The 14,426-nt window shown below is 38.3% G+C and overlaps 1 protein-coding gene and 1 non-coding gene across 5 annotated transcripts in view; one reads left to right on the forward strand and one right to left on the reverse strand.

The window, feature by feature from the left end:
• SMG6 (SMG6 nonsense mediated mRNA decay factor) overlaps window positions 1-14,426 on the forward strand; it is a 226,143-nt gene that overhangs the window by 124,809 nt on the left and 86,908 nt on the right. The gene's annotated exons all lie outside the window — the stretch shown is intronic.
• Window positions 7,137-7,240, reverse strand: LOC115283087. Its single transcript, XR_003904905.1, has one exon. It is a non-coding gene; the product is annotated as a U6 spliceosomal RNA (small nuclear RNA).

Raw genomic sequence — 14,426 nt, forward strand, 5'->3', positions numbered from 1 at the left:
TTCTCCAGGTCCCTTTTATCTGCCTTTATTTTGTTGTCTTTCTTTTATCATACTTCACAGTGTCCATGATTTTAAAAATCAGATATAGGAATATCTTTTTCTTCATTTGAAATTTCCTCCCACAAACTGTGCTTTGTTTCTCTCTTTGTGTGCTATGTTCTCCCTTTTTTTTTTAATTTTTTTAAATGCTTATTTATTTTTTACAGACAGAGTGTGAGCAGGGGAAGAACAGAGAGAGAGAGAGAGACAGAATCTGAAGCAGGCTCCAGGCTTTGAGCTGTCAGCACAGAGCCCAACGCAGGGCTCAAACTCACAAACTGTGAGACCATAACCTAAGCTGAAGTTGGCTGCTCAACCGACTGAGCCACTCAGGCTCCCTTATGTTCTCCCTTTTTTATGTTGTAGACTCTTTTCACAGGCCCCAACTTGGATTTCTACAGTCTAATTCTGGCCATTTATATTTCTTTGAACAACGAGAGGTTTCTTCAGGTCTAGTATTTGCTCCAAAACAGGTTATGTAGATTCTTAGGGGATTCCTTCTTTGTCTATGAATATTCTTTAGAATCTCCTTCTCAAGTCTACAGGGGTTGATAGAAGTTTGTATTCGTAAGTCACCATGCTGAAGACAGTGGGGAGGAGGTCAGGTGGTATGCAGTCTTAACAAATAAATTTGTTTTCCACATTTTCTATTCTGTATATAGTGGAGCTACTACATCAGAGCTAGTTTCCAGTGTCTGATCTCTGTTTCATGTAAATGATATGGCAGTTTCTGATGACCTCCCTGGAGCTGTAGCCAATCATGTCAAGAAGAGATTCTACTCTCTGGTCACTTCCTGTTTAGTATAGTTTGTTTATCTTGGGCCTGTCTAAATTGCTGATTGTCAGTGGTACTGATTTGTAGTGGGGACAAAGCTTCCAAGTGGTATTCTACCTCTGCCCCCATGTCCTCACACTTTGTGGTAGACAGAGTAATGGCCCCTTAAAGATGGTCCACGTCTTAATTTTTGAAGCCTGTTAAATGTTATCATACAAGGCAAAAATGTCTTTGCAGTTGTGATTAAGTAAGGATCTTGGAATAGGAAGACGATCCTAGGTTTCCCAGGTTGATTAGTGTAATCATAAGCATCCTTATAAAGAGGCAGGAGTGTCAAGAATCAGAAAAAGGAGATATGATGATGAGACCTAGAGGTCTCAGAGGGATTTGGAGATAGTATGCTGCTGGCCTTGAACATGGGGGAAGGGACCATGAGCCAAGGAATGCAAGTGGCCTCTAGATGCTAGAAAAGGCAGGAAAGCATATTCTCCCACAGAGCGTCCAGAAAGAACACTGTCAACATGCTGTCGAATGACAAAACTGACAGCACCTTGTGAACACCTTGATTTTAGGATCTTTGATCTTTAGAATTGTAAAGTAATACATTATATTGCAGCAATAGGAAACTAACATACCCTTCCATACTGGAGAATTTTTCGAAGCTCATTCTTTTCTCCTGCTACTTTCTTTTCCTTTTTAAACCTTTTTAATTATGAAATGCACATGTGGAAATACATTAAACAAAAGAATGGTCACAAAAGTGAGGAACTATATAACCACCAAGCAGGTCAAGAAATAGAACAACACAAGGGTGGTAATTATCAGTTCCACCTCAGTTTATGTTGGAGGTCCTAGCCAGTTCAGGAAGACATGAAAAGGAAAGTATTAAAAAGATGATTGGAAAGGGAAAAATATAAGCTATCTCTATGTGCAAATAATGTCTATATACTTAGAAAATCTGAAAGAAAATAAGGATAAATTGATAGAATTAATAAATGAATTTAGCAGAGTTGTTTGATATAAAGTTAGTATACAAAAATCAATTCCAGCAGTGCCTGAGTGGCTCACTCAGTTAAGCATCCGGCTCTTGATTTTTGCTGCAGTCATGATCTCATGGTTCCTGAGATCAAGCCTCACATGAGGCTCCAAGGCTGTCAGCATGGAGCCTGCTTGGGATTCTTTCTCTCTGTCTCTCTCTGCCCCTCCCCTGCTCACATGCACATGTGCACACACTTCCTAAATAAACAAATAATTTAAAAAAATAAATTCCATATCTATATACTAGCATCAAATGAATTTCTTAAGTTGATTTCTTAAAAAATAGAAAATAAAAGTGGATTTATTACGAATGAAAGCTGTCAATTGGCTCTTAATGACCTGCTTCCGGCTGTCCTCTATTCATCTAGCAGTAATTCTTTATGATTTAGGAGAGATGGATGGCATTTTCCCATTTAAGAGATACTGACTGTCTGCTACGCATCAGGTACTAGTCTGGATACCACAACCAGAGCAGTGAACACCGTAGACAAAGGAGGGACCCCAGGGCACAGGGGATATAGTCTGTGTATTCAGTTTGGTCACTTCAGTTGAGATATTGGAAATAGATTTATTTAACTCTAAGGCCTATACTTAAGTGTTTTGTTTTTTACCAAAATAACCTTTCTTTGTATCATAAAATAGGTGTTCATTTTAGAAATACTAGAAAAATCAAGATTACCAATAAGGGAAAGAAAAGATTCTGTGATCTTTCTGCCCTGATTGGATAGATGGACAGACAGACGTATGTAAAATCTTTTTTGCTTTTTAACAGAAATAAAATCACAGTGTGTGTGTGTGTGTGTGTGTGTGTGTGTGTGTGTGTGTATACATATATATATACACACTGTTTTGTAATCCACTTTGTTCACTTAACAATAAATATATTCTGTATATATTTCCATGTTCACCTATAACATGAATTTTAATGGCTGCATTAATTAACTTGTGTGGACATACCATAATATTTGCTGAGTTCTCAACCATTAGACATTTTAGGAAGTTACTGACTTTTCAGTTTTATAAATGATGCCTTCTCAGTCAGAGATCTTTACATACACCTTTTGTTAGTTCATTTTTGAAATGCAATTACTAGGTCAAGGAGGGTATGCAGATTTTTAAGACATTTTATAGATAATGCCACATCGCCCCCCAAAAAGGTTGTACACCATGTAAGCTGCAGAGTATAAGAGTATGGCATTTATTTTCTAGCTTCCTCATCAAGGTCAAATGGTTTAATTTTTCCTGACTTTGCCAGAGATGGGCAAAAAACAATATTTCATTGCTTTGATTTTCCTTCTTTGATTACTAATAGGGTTGATTCCTAAAAGTATTATGCTTATTGGTTATATGATTAATATTATGTTTCTTGTAAACTGCCTTGTGTTCTTTGCCCATTGTACAGTTAGAATACTCATCCATTTTTTTCTTAATGTTTTGCAGTAGCTATTTATTAATAACTTTTGAACTTTCTTTGGCTACCCTTGTATAGGAGGAGTTTTCTCTTTATATTGAATGAGATGAGAACTTTTGGAAACTTGGAGAGGCACAGCATTCTATTTTTTAGGTAATAAGAACATGGATGTCCCTTTGTCACACCATGCTAGATAAGATCTTTTGTTTTCACCCTTGAGTCAGTTTCTCCTCTTCATACTTCCCTCTCAGTCCACAGATATCTAAAGAATCATGCCCAGCCAGATATTTAGAATAAACCATGAACTGTATCTATTTCCCTTTCTGTTTTGCCTTTTTAACTGAAGGGAGCCCTGGATATGGGTATAAACTTAGTAACATTGTATGGTGTTTTGAGAAGTCCTCTGGTTTCTAACAAATTTTGTAAATGTGTAAGACTTCTCCCTCCTCACTGTACGTGCAGTAAAGACCTCGATAGGCCGCTTTATTTGATGATTCATTCCACCAGTGGCCCGTTGGCACTGACCATTTGCATCGTGTGTATCTCTGCCTACCTCATTATTGCCCTCCCTCACCTTTTTTGTGCTCTCTCCAACCTCTTTCCTACTTGCTTATAAATTTATAGAGTTATTGATTAGTATTTCCATTTACTCCAGTACTTTCAGATTTATCAGTTACTGCCTAATTTACAAATTACAAATCTCACTCCCCAAATGGGCCCTGTTGAACTCAGCTGTCATCTGCTCATGCTGTGGATAGGTCGATGAGTAGGTGTTCTTTTTGTTCTAGTAATTCTCAAACTGTAACATTCATCACAGCCACCTGAAGGGCTTGTTAAAGCACCCAGTTGCTGGACCCAGTCCCCAGCGTTTTTTGATTATTCAGGAGGAAAAAAGATAGAAAATTGCACTTCTAAAAGTTCCCAGGTGATGCCGATGGTTTGAGTTCCACACTTTGAGAACCACTGGTTTAAGGAATTTGGGAGCTTCCAGGGTTGGAGTTATCAGGCAAAGATTTGGGCCCAGGTAAAAATAAAGACGTCTGTTATAGTCTTCCTCTTTCTATATTTAACTTTGGAATGTAGGGCATATTACCTAAGAGCTCATACACTTTGCCTCCATGTTGCCAGACAGCTTTCTGAGCTGTTCAGAAAGAAGTTATATTCAGAATGCTATAAATATGTTTTTCCTGAGTATGTATGAAGAGTCACGTGTCTGGATCTCTTTTCCTAAGAGGACCCTAAGGGAACCATCTGACTTTTAATGAGTGTCTCTCATGTGCTAGGTATTGTTTTAATGCTTTACATTATCTCATGTAAATGTCACAAAAGCCCCATGGGAATTTGAACTTTACTGAAGAACTTGCCCAGGATGACACAGGTAAGAATGAAGGAGTCAAATCTAAGCAACCCATGTTTAGAGCACACACTGTTAATTGAATAAAAATGCAGTAGTACAGTGGTTGAACAAACAGTATTTAGTACCTTCAGTTCTCTTCAGAACTTTTACAGTTCTTTTATTTTCACTGGGAGCTTGACTTCTTACCATGACCTTGGGAATTCTTGACCTGGTTTTGGATATTATCTGATCACCCATAATAGTTCTTGAGAATAAACAAAGAAGGAAAAGTTCATATAAGGAGAATGGATGCTCAGATTGAATTTGTCTCCCTGCTTCTTTCTCTCTGGGTTGGATGTTCTTCAAATCTTGGAATGCCCTGGAGTCCAAAGGTACCTGAGTGTCTAGAATATGAGTCTTTGGAGAAAGAACTTGGTTTATTTTTGGCAAACCCTTGAGAGTTCTCTCAGAGGGACTGAATATATGCACAGGATGATCTACATCATTTTGGAAGTGGGTCCAAGGGCAAAAAAAATCTGAGAGTAGTGATAATGCAACTTGTAGGGACCAAAAAATTGGGACAATGCCCTGGGCTCCAAACTTTGTAAGCAGGATTGTTTATGGATGAACAGGGACTCATGGAATTGGCCGATGGGGGTAACTGATGCATAAAAACCTGAAGGTCAGCGATGGAAGTTTGCCTACCTATCTATACATACATACTGCCATCTTTGGCTCAAGACTTAATGAGTATGGGCCATAATAAAAAATCAATCTGAAACGGGTAAGAGGAAAAAGTATGATACCTAGAAAGAGAACTTCACTATTGACATAAACTTCTGCCTCCATACTTCCTGTCCCAGCCTTTATTTTCTTCAATGTAATTTTCATATATGTAAGAGAATATTCTATTTTTACTTCATAATTTTAGATACCTGAAAAAACTAATCTTTATATATAGTTAATACCTTTACTTTTATTAACTTGATATGTAATCTACATAAAATAACATCATACATTTGAATGTATTGTTAGTATCCATATTCTTGTTAGTGACCATTCCAGTCAAGATACAGAATGTCTCCATCCCCCAGAGTGTTCCTTAGTGCCCATTTACAGTTAATCTCCTCAGTCCCACTCCACATCCTAGGCAACCACTGATCTAATTATTCTTACTAAAGATTAGTTTTGCCTATTTTAGAATTTCATGGAAGTGGAATCTTAACCTGTATGCTTCTATGTCGTGTTCTTTCACTCAGCATAATATCTGTGAGATTCATCCATGTTGTGTTTTTCCAGTTGTGTGAAGAGTAATGTTCCATTATATGGATATATCACAATCTGTTTAGCATTCACTTTGGGCATGGACATATTTGGGTTTTTATTTTTTGGCTGTTATGAATAGAAATGCTGTGAGCATTAATGTACAAGTCTTTTTGTAGACATATGCCTTCATTTCTCTGGGGGTAAATAGCTAGAAGTAGAATTGCTCAGTCATATGATTAAGTATATGCTAACTTCAAAGAAACTACCAAACTATTTTCCAAAGTAATCGATTGTACCAGATAACTCTCACTAGCTATGCCTGATAGTCCATTTGTTTCAGATCCTTGCCAACGTTTGGTATTTCTGGTCTTTAGAATTTTAACCATTCTAGGGGCACCTGGGTGGCTCAGTCGGTTAAGCCTCTGACTTCGGCTCAGGTCAGATCTCACATTCGTGGGTTCAAGCCCTGCGTCGGGCTCTGTGCTGACAGCTAGCTCAGAGCCTGGAGCCTGCTTCCAGTTCTGTGTCTCCCTCTCTCTCTGCCCCTCCCCCTCTCATGCTCTATCTCTGTCTGTATCAAAAATAAATAAAACATTAAAAAAAAATTTTTTTTAATTATAGAATTTTAACCATTCTAGTAAAGTGTGACGTGGTGGTCTCATTGTAGTTTTGTTGGCATTGTGTAATTAATGATGAGCATCTTTTCACGTGTTTTATTGGTACTTCATCCTCATTTGAGAAATGTCCAAATCTGTGGCCCATTTTTAAAATTTGGGATATTGATGTTTTCTTAGAGAGTGGTAAAAGTTCTTTGTGTATTCTGTGCACAAATCCTTGTCTGATATATGTCCACTGAATATTTTTTCACTGTGTATGGCTACCTTTTTTTTTTTAAGACAGAATCTTGAAAAGCAAATGTTTTTCATTTTGATGAAATACGGTTTTTTAAGATTTTCCTTTATGGTTTATATGGCTCATTGCCTTTTCTGGTTTTTTGTTTTTTAATTTTAATATTTATCTTTGAGAGAGAGCGAGAGACAGTGCACGAGAGGGGAGGGGCAGAGAGAGAGAGGAAGACACAAAATCCACAGCAGGCTCCAGGCTCTGCTTTATCAGAGAGCCTCTGAAGGCACCATTTCTGTTGAATATTTTTTAAAAGGCAGTAAAACTGTAAGGGTGCCTGATGGGTAGCAACAGGACAGGGGGAGCAGGGAAGGGACATGGAGATGTTCAGGGAGGAGGCACATGGGGAGAAGTGGGTATGGAAATATAAAAATATGGAAGACTTCATGAATTGCATAACGTCCTTGCACAGGGGCCATGCTGATCTTCTATTGTTCCAATATTAGTACATCTGCTGCAGAAGTGAACACAGTATTGTACCTTTTTACACTTCACACCTACACACCCGTTCTTCTTGTTTCCTGCTTCACATTGGAACAAATGGAACAGTCTTTAAACAGCATAATTCCATTTACATGTTCCCTCTTGTTTAGTGTGATTGTCTTCTCTTTGACTTTTAGTATGGTATAAACCCTATCATATCCTATTATTATTTTTACTTAAATAGTTTTCTTTTAAGTAAATTACAAACAAAAAGGAAATACAGACTTTTCTATTTATCTACTTATTTACTGGTGCTTTTCATTTTTTTCAGTAGATCTAAGTTTCCAGCTGATGATTATTTCTCTTGAGCCTACAGGACACAAGCAGGCTGGTGACAAATTCCTATAGCTTTTGTTTATCTAAAAATGCCTCTCTCTCTCTCTCTCTCTCTCTTTCTCTCTCTCTCTCTTTTTTCTTTTATCTTTGGTTCTGAAGGACTTTTTTTTTTAAAAACTGGATATAGAATTCTGGATTGAAGTGGTTTTTTTTTTTCAGCATCTTCAAAATGTGGTTCTCTTATTACCTGGCACCCACTGTTTGCTCAGTAGAAATCAGTATTCATATGCCTCTCTGTATAATGTGTCTTTGGGGGGAGGCTGCTTTGAATATTTTCTTTTTATCCTTGGTTTTCAGATGTTTGATTGAGATGTACACAAGTGTAGTTCTCTTTACATTAAACCTGCTTGATGATCACTGGACCTTTTGGATCTGTAAGTTGGTGTTTTTCATCAAATTTGGTGTGTCTTCCAGTCATTATTCTTTTTTCTGCCCAACTTACCCTCTCTTCTCTTTCTGGAATTCCAATTATGTATATGTTAGAAATTTTTAGATAGTCACACACTATTGTGAGGCTCTATTTATCTTTTTTTCTTAATTAAGAAAAGTTTATTTTTGAGAGAGACAGAGTGCGTGCATACACATGAGTTGGGGAGGGGCAGGGATAGAGGGAGACACAGAATCAGAAGCAGACTCTGGGCTCTCATCTCCAAGCCCGATGTGGCACTCAAACCCATGAACCGTGAGATCATGACCTAGAGGCTCTCTTTATCTTTAGTGTTTTTTCTCTCTTGTCTTCCAGTTACTTAGTTTCTATTGATCTAAGTTGATGTGAACTCTTTCTTTGCCATTTTCAATATAATGTTAAGCTTATCCAGTTAATTCTTTATTTCACTATTTTGCTTTTCAGTTTAAGAATTTCTACTTGGTTCTTTTTGATAATTACTTTCCTTGGCTGACATTTCCTATTTGTTTACTCATTAAGCCATATTTCCCTTTAAGTTTTGAACATCTTATTGATATTTTGGACATGTTTAAAATAGCTGTTTTAATCTTTGCATATCAATTCCAACATGTAGGTCATCTCACATTTGATTTCTGTTGAATATAGATTGCATTTACCTGTTTCTTTGTGTCTAGCAATTTTTGTTTATCGTCACTGTCATTGGATAATTTGTCAGAGAGATTCTGGATCTCATTACTTTCTTCTGGAGGGTATTGGTTTGGGGGGGGGGGGTCAGGTTGTTTGTTTGTTTCCTTAAAAAGGCACTTAGATCACTGCCTGATCATCTTGAACTCTTGGTTTTTTACATATTTTTAGGGCAGCTACTTAGGAACCCAGGATGTTCCCCAAGCCCTCATAATATGGTGATAGTCAACCTCCAAGCCCTGTCTTGCCTGCAGATTTTGTTTTAGTCTGGGTTTTAGGATCTATTAATGCAGGTTTAGATTGGCTCTCACTCTAGGGTGTGGCTTCGCTGGAGACTCAAGATGGTTGCCAAGCGGTGTTAACAAGGTGTTAAAACCTCTTTACTCTGGCATTGTTGGAACTCCCAACTGCCCTATCCTGAGGCAGTGCTATTCCTACACCACTGCTGGATCTCTAATATCTCTTTCTGTTCCACTCTCAATCCTGTAGCAGCTGCCTTCTGGTTACCCCCTAGTCGTTTTGGCTGCATATGTACAATCCAGCCTTCACTCATTATTCACTGAAGATTCTCACATGTACTTCATGCACTTTCTTTGTACAACTTTTTCCTGTCCATTTCCCTACTTGCTGATTCCAGCCCCTTCAGCTACCTCAAATTCTCCCTCTCCCTTCTCAACACAACAGGACCACCATAATTTCCTTGGGATTCAACTTTCTGTGTCATGGTTGAAAAATTATTCCCAAGCGGAGGACTAAGTGATCACAGGTTCATTTTATGAATTTTTTTTTCTCTCAGAGATCACAGTCTTTTTTTTCCCCTCATGAAAGAGGAACAGACTTTAATTGTAAAAAATATTTCTAGTGTTTTTTCCCAGTTTATTGAGAACTAATCGACATACATCATTGTACGTGTTTAAACCATATAGCATGATGGTTTGATTTGCATATATTTTTAAATGATTACCACAATGAGTTTAGTTAACATCCATCATCTCCTACAGATGCAATGAAAAGCAAAAAGGAAAAGTTTCCCCTTGTGATATATCATACAGCTGTGTTAGCTGTAGTCATTGTGCTGCACATTACATCCCTAGTACTTGTCTTATAACTGGAAGTCGGTACCTTTGGCCACCTTCCTCTAGTTCACCCTCTCCCCACCCCTACTTCTGGTAACTACAAATCTGAACTCTTCCCCAATGGGTTTGGTGTTTTAGGGATCATAGTTTTGCACTCCCTGTTGTCCACTGCCTACAATTGCCTCAGATATTTTATAGTTGTTTATGGGAGAGGACTGGTCCAGTACCACCTACTCCCTCATGCTGAGAAACAGAAGGCACACTGTCCTTACTTGTTAATTACAGAAGTAACCCATGCTTTCTGAAATAATATTAAAATCATATAGAACTGTAGATAATAAGAATATCAGCCCCTCTTTCCCTTCCAAAGATGGTTGCTAATAACAGTCTGGTAGCCATTTTTGCAAACATACATATCCAGAATATTAACTTTTCTAATAATAATGCATGTTATGTAAACATTACTGTTTTTTGCTTAATATTCAAGTTACATCATGTTCCACTGTGTAGATATAACTTATACATCTATTTTGTTGAAGTGTAATTGACATACAGTGTTCTCTTAATTCCAGGTGTACATCCTAGTGATTTGGTATTTTTATATATTGTGAAATCCCATGGTAAGTCTAGTTCACCAGTCACCACACAGTTATTATAGTATTATTGACTACATTTCCTATGCTGTACTTTTCATTCCTGTGACTTACTTATTTTATAACTGAAAGTTTATACCTCTTAATCCCATTTACCTATTTCATCCGCTTCCGTCTTCAACCCCTCACCTCTCTAGTAACCAGCAGTTTGTTTCCTGTATCCTTGAGTTGGTTTCTGTTTGGATTGTTCATTCGTTTTGATTTTTAGATTCCCCATATAAGTAAAATCATCCAGTTTTTGTCTTTCTCTGACTCGTTTCACTATGGCAAGATTTTATTACTTATGGCTGACTGGTGATCCATTGTATACATATATCACATCTTCTTTATCCAGTTCCGTATTAATGGACACTTAGGTTGTTTCCATGTCTAAGCTGTTGTAAATAATGCTGCAGTTAACATAGGAGTGCTTATATTTCTTCAAATCGGTGTTTTCATTTTCTTCAGATAAACACCCAGAAGTAGAATTGTTGGATCATAGGATAGATCTATTTTTAATTTTTTGAGGAACCTCCACAGTGGTTTCCATATTGGCTGCACCAGTATACATTCCCACCATCTGTCTTTTAGGTGGTAACTTAGTTATGTCCCTTTTTTGTCATCACATACAGTGCTAAAATGAACTTTTTCATACTTAAATCCTTGTATGTTTATAAGACTATTCTTTTAGAATAGATTCCTACAAGAGGAATTGCTTTGTGAAAAGATACACAAATTTTGGGGCACCTGGGTGGCTCAGTCAGTTAAACGTCTGACCGGCTCAGGGCATGATCTCATGGTTTGTGGGTTCAAGCCCCACGTCGGGCTCTTTGCTGACAGCTCAGAGCCTGGAGCCTGCTTCAGATTCTGTGTCTTCCCCTCTCTTTGCCCCTCTCTGCCTCAAGCTCTGTTTCTCTCTCTCTCTCAAAAATAAGCATTAAAAATAAAAGATATACAGATATATGTTTTCATACATACTGCCAAAGTGCCTTCCAAAATCATCATACCAGTGTACACTCTCATTAGCAGTATACAAGTGTCTGTCTTTTCATACTTTTACAAATACTACGTATTTGTAAATATTACAGCAATATTTTTAATTTCTGGTAATTTTCTGGTTTAAAAAGTGCACCTCACTTTAGCTTGCAATTGTTTATTAGTGGAATAAAGGATCTTTCTGTGTATTTACTGTCTGTTTATATTTCTTCGGTTTTGACATGCATATTTATGGCCCTGCTCCTTTTTATATTATTATTTGTGATTGATATACAGGAGCTCTTATACACTGTAGAAACTTCTATTTTATTTTATATGTTGCAAATACTATCTTCTGGTTTGTAGTTTGTTTTATAATCTGTATGTTTTTTACAGTGTCTTTTCCTACATGACTGCTGGGTTTTCTTGTCATGCTTTCCTCATCTTTGTAAACACCTGTTATTGTTCTTGCTGATCACTTTACTAGATTTTTCTCAAAAGAAAGTTTTGTAGTTAATAAGATACACTGTGATTTACCCAGGCTACCATTGGAATTTTGGCTGTAAAGTAGGGACTGCTACTTTTATGTACTCTGAATATTCCAGAATGGCAACTGTGTGGAACGAAAGATTTTGAAGGTTTGATGTTTTCATGGACAATTTTTTGTGATATCATTATTGTCAGTGACACGATAAATGAACCTTTAGCTGCCCAGGAGTAAATCCAAATGTTTCCTGACTCCCAGTAAACTCAGAAACAACCAGATGAAATAATGTAAAACCTCATTTGTGGTGAATGCTTATCTAGCAATAGATATTTTTTCCTTATGCACTCAGCCCCTCTAACGTGAGGAAGAGAAAAATGAGAAAGTGTTCTTAATTCTAGAATGCAGTGGAAAACTTGGTTTGCATATGTGCAGCAGAAAGCTTTGGAGGATTGGAATTGCACAACGAGCGAAAGCTGAGCAATTGCTTAATAAGGCGTCCACGCTGGGGGGTGTCCTGCTCTTGTGCAATTAGGGAACTCCAGAGCTGCCTGGACAGGGGATTTCCTTTTGTTTCTTACGTGCCATTTTAAAAATTCACTTTTTCCCTTCTTTTCAGTGTTCATTCTTTTTAAAAAATTGTTCCTTTGAATTCTTATTTGTAATTTTCTTTTTTCTAAGGGAAGAGATGAATTAGCCATACGTCCATATGTCTCTACCTCTGTGACTAATTAGAAATGAACCAGGGCCAGCTTCTACCGACAGTGGGAGGATGGTTGGTGATGGTTTGAAGATTTCTGGCTCAGCTGCTTCTCACGGTGGCAATACTCAGCTGGTTCTGGGTGTTTGAAATACGGGCTCCTGATCAGCCAGCATTCGTTGCTTCGTACTGGAATTGTGCAGGTTTTGTAATGAGTTTTCTGAGGTTTTTGCCTGTTTTGCTTTAATGGCGACCGACAACTCCTGATGAAGATCAGCTGCAGACTTCCTAGAAAATAAAGCCAAACTTTAAGCTGAAAGCATAGGAGCCAACCAACCAGTAAGAGCCAGAGCTTTACAGTACTTGTTTCTCTCTTGGCAAAAGAAACGTCCTTGTTTTCTCCCTTCTTCCCTCTAGCTTGCTCAATCATACTCGTGTTAGATAGTATTTACTTAGTAAGCATGCTTCTTATTCTGCTTCTTTTCCCCTTACCTTTGTGCTGGGGGTACTAGAATCTCTTTTCTCTCAACTTTGCTGTGCTCCAGGGGAACAGGAGAGGTGGTTGGATCTGAGTGCCAGAAAAGCAGAAGTTAAATATGTGGATTTCATAGCCACATGTACTAGTGTTTGTGGGGCAGGGAACTTCTAATGGAAAACATTTGTGTTGCATCGAAAACAGAACGAAGCCTGATTAGAGTCTGTCTGCTCTGTCTGTCTGTCTGTTCCCCACCAGCACTAGTCATTGTTCTCCTGGGAGTCTCAGGCGTATTGTGGTTTCTTCTGCTCTTGCTGTCCTCTAATCTTGCCAGAGTTTTGTGTCACGGGTGGCCCCATTCGCAGTTTGGAGCAAAGCTGCAAGGGTGGTGACTAATGGCTTTGAAGGCACTCAAGCCCATATACTGGCTTGGAGATCCTTTCTAGGGTGAACCTGAAGAGAGGGAAGGGTCTCCAGCACAGACGGAGATGCGTGCTTGACTCATCCAGATGGTGTTTTAGTCCCTGCTTTTAGTTCTAGCAAAGCACAAACCAGAAAAACGGAGACCAGAGGCAAAGGCTTACTGTTTGGGCTTGCCATTTCATTTGTAAATGATCTGTAAGGGATGCACCTGGATGCCGAAGCTTGTCTGTGAAGGGCTGATATCAATCAGGTTGTGTGGCTGGATCCCCTTTGGGAAATAGAGAAGAGAAAGTGCTCATTTCCCTGAGGATAGTGTCACTCCAAGATATGAGGGGCCTGTAACTTGAGCTGCTTCTTTTTTTCTCCTCCAGACCCTCCGAGATTCACATTTGTTCATCATTTTAAAAGAACGAAAAAAGAAAGAAAACAATAAAAAAAAAAAAGGCAGCAGCTCAGAGTTTTCTGGGTCCCCAAGAAGGCACTTTACCAATGTGGTTTTCACATTTTCAGGTTTTTGGCTGGTGAATAAGATTGAGCAGAAATGCTTCTTCCCCTGATAACGATACATTCAGATGCAGGATCAGGAGTGTGTGGATTAAAACCAGACGGTGGATGATTAATATTTTTGCTTATAGAGGTAGACATGGCAGCTTCCTCCATTTAAATGAAAAAGCTCCTTCTCTGTATTTGTATGTGTGCATATCCTTACATGCTTGGGCTCTTCAGAGGCAGGAGCTAAGAGTTTCTAGTTCAGTTACAGATTCCAAGTACCCTTTCCTTCCTCTCTCTTGAAGCACCCAAGAAGTACTAGAAGGATTCAGCTGTGAAGCAAAGGTGTGAAGTTAAGCTACTAAAATGAGAGCGGGAACACGCTCTCTCTTCCATGCTAACTGCTTTCACAGCTCTCCAGGCACTGATGGAACACACATCTTTAGCCACTCGACCTTCTCGCTCCCTGTGGACCTGTGACCACATTATAAGAGG

The sequence above is a fragment of the Suricata suricatta genome, chromosome 17 (assembly GCF_006229205.1).
Source record: "Suricata suricatta isolate VVHF042 chromosome 17, meerkat_22Aug2017_6uvM2_HiC, whole genome shotgun sequence".
Classification (NCBI taxonomy): Eukaryota; Metazoa; Chordata; class Mammalia; order Carnivora; family Herpestidae; genus Suricata; species Suricata suricatta.